This window comes from Haemaphysalis longicornis, unplaced genomic scaffold (assembly GCF_048455015.1).
Source record: "Haemaphysalis longicornis isolate Haplotype H1 unplaced genomic scaffold, Haemaphysalis longicornis Haplotype H1 scaffold_6, whole genome shotgun sequence".
In the NCBI taxonomy this organism is placed as follows: domain Eukaryota; kingdom Metazoa; phylum Arthropoda; class Arachnida; order Ixodida; family Ixodidae; genus Haemaphysalis; species Haemaphysalis longicornis.
The window spans coordinates 176,459,109-176,468,986 of NW_027526407.1; the positions used below are offsets into that span (position 1 = coordinate 176,459,109).

The 9,878-nt window shown below is 48.8% G+C and overlaps 1 non-coding gene across 1 annotated transcript; it reads right to left on the bottom strand.

Moving 5' to 3' along the window:
* Positions 1-7,079: 7,079 nt before the first annotated feature.
* On the bottom strand, positions 7,080-7,151 carry Trnat-ugu (transfer RNA threonine (anticodon UGU)). Its single transcript has one exon. It is a non-coding gene; the product is annotated as a tRNA-Thr (tRNA).
* Between the last annotated feature and the right edge of the window lie 2,727 nt (positions 7,152-9,878).

Here is a 9,878-nt window from a genome sequence, read left to right on the forward strand (position 1 = left end):
TTAGTTAGTTAGTTAACAACTCCGCAAGCATTTGCGTTTCTTGCTTTGTAAACAAAGCGAAACACGCAAGAATAATGAAATTTCCTTGACTCATTCAAACTACGTCAAGAAGCTGCTGATACAACGCATTCACTACCACCAAGTCCCCAAACACTAAACGTTAACGCAATACACCCACCCCCTATGCGACGCATTTACTCGAGTCCCCCTGACGGGGAGATGGGCCCAATTTTTCCTTCGCGCGGGCTTCGGTCGCCAACATCTGTGGCGTGATCGTGACGTCAACATCACCCGTTCGTGTCGTGGCGCGATTTCAGCGCTATAACACTCTATCGCGAGTTTTATACGTCCATGCCTGAACTCCTTTTAAATCGACCATCGTTCTATGCGCCCTTCTCTTACAAAGTTAGAGAGGAAGCGTCAGAGCTTGCTGTCTCCTTTTTAGACACCATCCAAAGTTCTGTAACAGATTTCATAGCACCATGGCGTCTCCGCCCTGTGTCATGCGACAAATCTTTCACACATGTAGATAAAAACCGAGCTCCCACATGTGCAATTCAGCATCACTTGTATCTGCAGAAAAAGTATAAGTGTTCTGAATTTTATACGGATGCCTCTAGGACTTCTACCTCTGTCTTCTGCGCTGCGCATTGACTCGGCCTTAATGTTCCCAAAACTCTGAATAGCTATACTAGCATCTTTACAGCAGAAGCTAATGGTGTACGTCTTGTTATTAATCATATACTTAAAAGCCACATCCCACAATCCAGTATATATACAGATTCACTCAGTGTTGTGCAGGCGTTGTCGTCAACAATGTCTTCAAAATCACGTTATAAATCTAATAGTCAAGTGCATTATTTCTGTGTATGTCCACAAATTTGAACAAGTCCTTTGCTGGGTCCCTGGCCACTGTGGTAGAGCCGGGAACAGAGCAGCGGATCGAATGGCTGCTGCTGCTACACTGTTGAATACGGTAGACATAACCACATTACCCTACACGGACGTAAAACCACACATCAGAGAACAACTTCGCAAAACATGGCAAGCACACTGGAGTGAACCAACAGACAACAAGTTGCACCTAATAAAACCACACTTACGACCATACACCACCGACACACGCAATTGATACACTGAAGTCACCATTGGCTAGATTACGGATAGGGCACGCTCATGCAACACACTCACACCTTCCCACTGGATCTCCATGACTTCTGTGCGGAAGGTGCGGAGAGGCCCTATCCGTGATCCACATCCTCATACAATGTAAGGCACTCGACATTACATGACGCAAACACTTCCCTCTACTGCACACACGACATATTCCACCACACCCATCATACTTCTTAGGAGACGATGCCATGTTTCAAGTTCAGCGCACGTTTAGGTTCCTATCAGAAGTTCATTTCTTACATCTCATCTCATACCAACCATAGTTTTACCCCTGGTCCTATACACCAGCCACCTTAGTTGTCTTTTAACCACTCATGTTCTTCACCCTGGCCCTTTACACAGGCCATGCTCATAGTAAATAACTGATTTTATTCGTTTTGCCTCATCAAATAACTTTGTGTTTGGCGCTCTTTGCCCATGTCGGCCTTGGGCATTTTAAATTTAAACCATCTTTATCATCAAAAGTGGTCAATCTATGCACAACGGTATGCGCGTGCGCTGGTACCAGCGGAAGAAAAAGTACGGCAGAAGGCGCTCGGAGCCCGAGTTCGGCCATCGTCTGTACGCTTGTACCTACGCTCGCATTGCTTTTGTTCCTGCCACAAACAACGTTCGGTCTACTACCGGTGGGTCAACTATTTCCCTTAGAAGTGGTGGAGGTCAGGTGTTTCGGTCCCATCCTGTAGTTACGCTACCAAAAGCTGTCACGACGAACCGCGAATCCATCCAGTACCCTCTGTCGGCGCCACCAACCGTCATCTGCTCGGTCGCACTGCGCCAGCCGGATCCAGCCTAATTAAACGGCACCGACGAAAATGATGCTGAGGACTTGCTTTTTATGTACGAACGTTTGATTAACCACAACCAATGGGGTGACAAGCACAAATTGATCAATGTCCCCTGCTCTCTCACCGACTTCGCAGAAACGTGGTACAATATTAACGAATTCCTCAATAAGACGTGGTCCTCCTTCCGCTCTAACTTCATTGAAGTCTTCGGGTGCCATGCGTTAAGGAAGCTTCGTTTCGAGCAGTGCTTACGCTATCCTTGACAGAAGGCTAGGAAGAGGTTCACTAGTACATAGAGGATTTCATCGAACTGTGCAAGCGTGTCCACTACTTTATGAGAGAAACCGAGACGGTCCGACACAACTTGAAGTGAGTAGATGATGGCGCTTTCGAGATGTTACTAGCCCAGAACCCTCGAACTGTCGCTGACGTCTTCCACCTTTCGGCAGAGTTTTGACGAGCTGCGCAAGCACAGAGCCCTCACTAAAAAAGTTTGTGTTCCGGAGCAGTACGTGTCAAGTGTTAAAGCATTGTATGAAGGGGACCCTAGGTTGTTTGCGCAAATCAACAATTTTATTGGCTAAGAGGTGGCGCGCCAAGTCTTCCTTGCTACCTTACCTTCCGCCCTGGCGCCTTCGCTTCAGAATGTGATGAAGGAAGAGGTCGCAGTGGCATTACCTTCGCCTCAGCATAACCTGCCCGTAGCTGAGCCCCTAGCTTACGCCTCGGTAGCAGGACAGCTACCCCACCAGGCTGCTTCATTTTCTTGTCGAAGTGTTGTATGTCCACCTGCCACTTCCTCTACCCCAGCGCCCCCTGCCCCAGCTTCATTACCAGCACGACCACCGTTAAGCCGGTGCATGGCGCACGCACGACAATTGTCGGATTCCTTCCACGCAAGTTTGGAACGCCAGCACACGTCGCTCACTACTGTCGCCGCCGCATATTGCAGCCCACCGCCAGCTATTCCCAGGTGCCTTTTACGCCACACCTTACTTTCTGCCCTTTGCCCCTCAATCAGTGCCGTACAATTCGCCCTATGAACCGCCTGACTGTCCTACTTTCACTGACCGCTGTTCAGCCTCTCCACGTCACCATTCGGTGTCTCCCATGCGTTGCTGCCCTTCCAATTCTGAAGAGGAAAACTAAAAGCCGCAGTTCTGGAGGCAAGAACTGCGTCGTCATCGGATCCTAGAAGTCCACATTTCTCGCCTGAAAATGTTATCGACGTAATTGTAGAAAGTATCCCTACCATTGCTCTCATCGACACAGGAGCCGCTGTCTCTGTCATCCACACCGACCTCTGCCATTCTATTCAACACTTCACGACGCCCAATTTCTGGACTGTCATTACGAACCGCCACTTCACAGCTCATTAAGCCGCTAGCCACTTGTGCTGGTCATGTCGTCACCCAGAACAATTCGTACGCTATTGAATTCATGTTGCTGCCATCTTGTTTTCACGACGTCATCCAAGGTGGGGCTTTCTTTCCAACAAAAACGCCTTCAATAATGGTTCCTGTGGTGAAGTCGAGGTTTCTTCTGTTGTTTTCGACGATTCCTGTCATGCGCCCCTCCCCCAAAAAATATCTTGTCACTGAAGACACCGGTGTCCCGCCCCGCTTCTCCATCTTCGTGCCCCGGTGCTGAGCCTCTGCCCCCAATGCATTCCCTTATTTTCCTTCGCCCAACAAACCTTCGGCGTCCTTCCGCTTTTAACTGTTCGCGATGGCGACACCACTATGTTGATGAACAATCCGTCAGCGACCACGTGCACTTTTCTACACAGAGAAACACTTGGCTTCACGCAGCTTTTAGATGATTGACTAGTTGTAGATGTAGCAGGTGATATTGCCCATCTTGAAATAGGTAAATTGAGTGCTTGTCTATGTTAGCCCGGGCTATTGCCATCCGATGCCTTGGCCCACTACATCGACGACAATCTAAATGCAAATCAACGAGAACGTCTTACTTTATTGATTTCGAATTTTTTTTCTTTCTTTCATTGCACGCAAACCATGCTGGGTCGCACGTCTACGGTTACGCACTCAGTCGACACAGGGTGGCATGCTCCACTTCGACAGTGCCCATATCGTGTCTCCCCGACATAGGGGGAACCATTGAAGACGACGTCATGAATATGCTTCAATGAGGTGTTATTTGTTCACCGAAGAATGCGTTGGTTTCACCATGGTCTCCGGTTAGGAAGAAAGACGTCTCTATTCGGTTTGGCGTTGACTATGGCCGCTTGAATAGCATCACAAGAAAAGACGTCGGCCCTCTTCCGCGTATCGACGATCGCTGGACTCTTTGCAGGGAGCGAAATTTTTCACATCACTCGACTTACGCTCCAGGTACTGGCAAGTTCTCATGGCCGAGGCTGATCGCGCTTAAACGGCATTTGATACTCGAGACGACCTTTACGAACTTAACGTTATTCTGTGTGGGTGTTGCAACGCCGGACCCCCCCCCCCCACGTTCGACAAAATGATGGACAGTCTCCTTCGTGGGCTCAAGTGGAATACACGCCTCTGTTATTGGACGACGTAGTCGTTTTCTCTCCGACGTAGTCGTTTTCTCACCGATGCAGCCTAGTGAACCCTGGGCTGCAGCTCAACCTCAAAAATTTCCACTTCGCCGCACGCAAGCTTATCATCCTGGGCCATGTCGTTTCTAAAGAGGGCACCAGCCCAGATGCTACAAAGCTTCGAGGCGTTGCGGACATCCTCATGGTGATTACACTGAACGCACTTCGGAGCTTGATTGGGCTGTGCTCTATTTTTGACGTTTTGTTCGCAACTTTGCGGCCAACATTTCGCCTCTTACTGGGCTCCCCGGTAACGACAGTGGCATTTCTGCTTGGTCATAATCCTGCGACGTGGGGTTTGCGTCAATGCGTCGTTTGCTGACATCCCCGCCTATATTACGCCATTTTGACGCGTCGGCAATAACTGAAGTGCACACTGATGCGAGTGGTATTGGCCTTGGTGCCGTGTTCACCCAGGGGAAATCCGGCTGTGAGGAATATATTGTAGCATGCGTGAGTCGGGCACTTACAAAAGCAGAAACAACTTACTCCATCACTTAGAAGGAATGTTTGGGCATAATTTGGGTGCTGGGGAAGTTTCACACATCTCTGACTGCCCAGTTGACGTGATGAGCAATCACCTTGCGCTTTGTTGGCTATTTTATTGTCCATGAAGAATCATTCAGGTCGTTTTGAGCGGTGGTACCTTTCCTTGCAAGAATACAATAACCGCGTGTTTTACGTTTCCGGCGATAGGCATTCGAATTTTGGTGCACTGGACCACTCTTCAATGACGGCTGACGTGTCTTACCTTGCCACAGCGAACTGTAGCTTGTCGTCGCTCAGTGTCACCAACATGACAGCCGACCAGGGTAAGGACCCATAAATTGTTTTCATCATAAGACTCTTCTCTGGTCCTTCAGCAAGTGGTGCACCCCGGGCACAGCGGCAAAACGCCTCTCTCTACCAAGTGCGTGCGGAGCTTCTTTATTATCGGAACTACGATTCGCAGGGTCCCAAGAGGCTTTTAGATATCCCACGTTATCGGCGTGCAGACAGCTGCGCCGCCTTTCATGCCGAGTCGAGTTCCGCGCACGCTGGCGTCCTAAAACATACGAGCGACTCCGCCAACGTTTTTAATGAAGGAGCATGACAAACGTGCTGGAGTAGGCTCGCCCATTTCCGGAATGTCAACGCCGCAAATCGCCGCCTACGTGCTCTGCGGCCCCGTTGCAACCACTGCCGTGCCCCGTGAAACCCTTTGATCGTGCTGGCATCGATCTGTACGGGCCACTGCCTTTAACGGCCACCGGTAACCGGCGTATATATGTTGCCGCAGACCACCCCACAAGGTGCGCCGAAACAGCAGCCTTGCGGCCATCCAAGGCTCGTTACGTCGGTACTTTTCTTTTACGTCACTTTGTCCTTCACAACGGAGCGCCTTCGGAACATCTGACTGATCGAGGCCGTGTTTTCCTAAGGGACGTTGTGAAAGCTCAACTCGCCTAATGCACACGTTGTTCACCGCACGAGCTCATCGTACCACCCGCAAACCAATGGGCTGAAATAGCGGCTCAAACACACCCTGGGAGACATGCCTTCAATTTACGTGTCGGGGGATAATTCCGATTGGCACATCATTCTTCAGTTCATACCTTATGTACATAACATGGCTACGGAGACAACGAGAAGATGTTCTGCGTTTTCTTATTTTATGCACCCGGGACGACCTGTACAAAGAGACACCATCCTCTCTTACAACCCTGACGCCACAGAATTTAAACCAGTTTTACAACTAGCGCCGCACTGCGAAGAGTGTCCCCAACTATCTCATTCCTTTACAACTGCAGATCAAGAGCGCCAGAAGCACCGTCATGACGATTTCAAAACCCCTCCGAAATTTGACCCCAGCTCGCACGTCTGTCTTTGTGTGCCATCCCCAAAACGGGGTCTCTCCTCAAAACTTGTAGCCAAATATCACGGCCCTTACAAAGTCATCGCCCGCACTTCGCCTGTTATCGACATTGTGGAACCAGTTACCCCTAATCTGACTTTCGCCGCCCAGGGCGTGACACAGTCCCCGTTCAATTACTGAAGCCTTACTACGACCTCTGGTGTCGTCCTCACCTTAAGTCGTCAGATTGGCATCTTTTCACCAGGGGCGATTTTAGCAAGGTTAATGCCTGCTCTTGTAACGCCATCAGCTTATCGGGGTATGCGTTACATCAAGAAAGAGCACCATGCGATCGTGTCCATTCTATGCACGACGGTACGTGCGCAAACTGGTAGCAGCGGAAACAGAAGTACGGCCGATGCTGCTCAGTGCGTGAATTCGGCCATCGTCTGTGCGCTTATACTTGCGCTCACCCTGCTTCTGCTTCTGCCAATAAACGACGTTCGATACACTATATCCCATATATATAGTAAGGAAATGAGGGGCTAGTTGAGGAAATACAGAAAGATAGGTCAGCAGTCTACAACGCCAAAGGAGGCATAGGGGTGTGGTTAGGCTCTTTTCTTTTTCACTACGGTTAATGAAGTAAACATTTTTTTTAAATATACAGAAGAAAGAAAGAAAGAAAAACACGCGCCCAGAGTGGGGAACGAACCCACGCCTTTCGATTACATGTCGAATGCCTTACCAATTCGGCTATCTGGGCGACTATGTTCTCCTTCATTTTCTGGGCTATTTATATTTACTAGAATTGTATCTGACGCTTGAGGGTGGTAGCCAGCGCCACTCTGACTACACGGGGAGAAGTGGACCTTCTTTTCAACCCCCGGGGCGTGACTCGAACGTCTACAGCCTGTCATGAGCGGGTAACTGGCGGGAAGCCCTCTTATGCTACCTAGGCATCAAGGCTGCCACAACCGCGACCCTCGCTAGGCTTTCGCAGAATAATATAGTAAGGAAATGAGGGGCTCGTTGAGGAAATACAGAAAGATAGGTCAGCAGTCTACAACGCCAAAGGAGGCATAGGGGTGTGGTTAGGCTCTTTTCATTTTCACTATGGTTAATGAAGTAAACATTTTTTTTAAATATACAGAAGAAAGAAAGAAAGAAAAACACGCGCCCAGAGTGGGGACCGAACCCACGCCTTTCGATTACATGTCGAATGCCTTACCAATTCGGCTATCTGGGCGACTGTGTTCTCCTTCGCTTTCTGGGCTATTTATATTTACTAGAATTGTATCTGACGATTGAGGGTGGTAGCCAGCGCCACTGTGACTACACCGGGAGAAGGGGACCTTCTTTTCAACCCCCGGGGCGTGACTCAAACGTCTACAGCGTGTTATGAGCGGGTAACTGGCGGGAAGCCCTCTTATGCTACCTAGGCATCAAGGCTGCCACAACCGAGACCCTCGCTAGGCTTTCGCAGAATAATATAGTAAGGAAATGAGGGGCTCGTTGAGGAAATACAGAAAGATAGGTCAGCAGTCTACAACGCCAAAGGAGGCATAGGGCTGTGGTTAGGCTCTTTTCTTTTTCACTACGGTTAATGAAGTAAACATTTTTTTTAAATATACAGAAGGAAGAAAGTAAGAAAAACACGCGCCCAGAGTGGGGACCGAAACCACGCCTTTCGATTACATGTAGAATGCCTTACCAATTCGGCTATCTGGGCGACTGGGTTCTCCTTCACTTTCTGGGCTATTTATATTTACTAGAATTGTATCTGACGCTTGAGGGTGGTAGCCAGCGCCACTCTGAGGACACGGGGAGAAGGGGACCTTCTTTTCAACCCCCGGGCGTGACTCAAACGTCTACAGCCTGTCATGAGCGGGTAACTGGCGGGAAGCCCTCTTATGCTACCTAAGCATCAAGGCTGCCACAACCGAGACCCTCGCTAGGCTTTCGCAAAATAATATAGTAAGGAAATGAGGGGCTCATTGAGGAAATACAGAAAGATAGGTCAGCAGTCTACAACGCCAAAGGAGGCATAGGGGTGTGGTTAGGCTCTTTTCTTTTTCACTACGGTTAATGAAGTAAACATTTTTTTAAATATACAGAAGAAAGAAAGAAAGAAAAAACACGCGCCCAGAGTGGGGACCGAACCCACGCCTTTCGATTACATGTCGAATGCCTTACCAATTCGGCTATCGGGGCGACTGTGTTCTTCACTTTCTGGGCTATTTATATTTACTAGAATTGTATCTGACGCTTGAAGGTGGTAGCCAGCGCCACTCTGACTACACGGGCAGAAGGGGACCTTCTTTTCAACCCCCGGGGCGTGACTCAAACGTCTGCAGCCTGTCATGAGAGGGTAACTGGCGGGAAGCCCTCTTATGCTACCTAGGCATCAAGGCTGCCACAACCGAGACCCTCGCTAGGCTTTCGCAGAATAATATAGTAAGGAAATCAGGGGCTCGTTGAGGAAATACAGAAAGATAGGTCAACAGTCTACAACGCCAAAGGAGGCATAGGGGTGTGGTTAGGCTCTTTTCTTTTTCACTACGGTTAATGAAGTAAACATTTTTTTTAAATATACAAAAGAAAGAAAGAAAGAAAAACACGCGCCCAGAGTGGGGACCGAACCCACGCCTTTCGATTACATGTCGAATGCCTTACAAATTCGGCTATCTGGGCGACTGTGTTCTCCTTCACTTTCTGGGCTATTTATATTTACTAGAATTGTATCTGACGCTTGAGGGTGGTAGCCAGCGCCACTCTGACTAGACGGGGAGAAGAAAAAAATGTTTACTTCATTACCGTAGTGAAAAACAAAAGAGCCTAACCACACCCCTATGTCTCCTTTGGCGTTGTAGACTGCTGACCTATCTTTCTGTTTTCCTCAACGAGCCCCTCAAAGCCTCAAAGCCCCTCAAAGCCCCTCATTTCCTTACTATATTATTCTGCGAAAGCCTATCGAGGGTCTCGGTTGTGGCAGCCTTGATGACTAGGTAGCATAAGAGGGCTTCCCGCCAGTTACCCGCTCATGACAGGCTGTAGACATTTGAGTCGCGCCCCGGGGGTTGAAAAGAAGGTCCCCTTCTCCCCGTGTAGTCAGAGTGGCGCTGGCTACCACCCTCAAGCGTCAGATACAATTCTAGTAAATATAAATAGCCCAGAATGTGAAGGAGAACACAGTCGCCCAGATAGCCGAATTGGTAAGGCATTCGACATGTAATCGAAAGGCGTGGGTTCGGTCCCCACTGTGGGCGCGTATTTTTCTTTCTTTCTTTCTTCTGTATATTAAAAAAAATGTTTACTTCATTAACCGTAGTGAAAAAGAAAAGAGCCTAACCACACCCCTATGCCTCCTTTGGCGTTGTAGACTGCTGACCTATCTTTCTGTATTTCCTCAACTAGCCCCTCATTTCCTTACTATATATATGGGATATAGTGTATCGAACGTCGTTTATTGGCAGAAGCAGAAGCAGGGTGA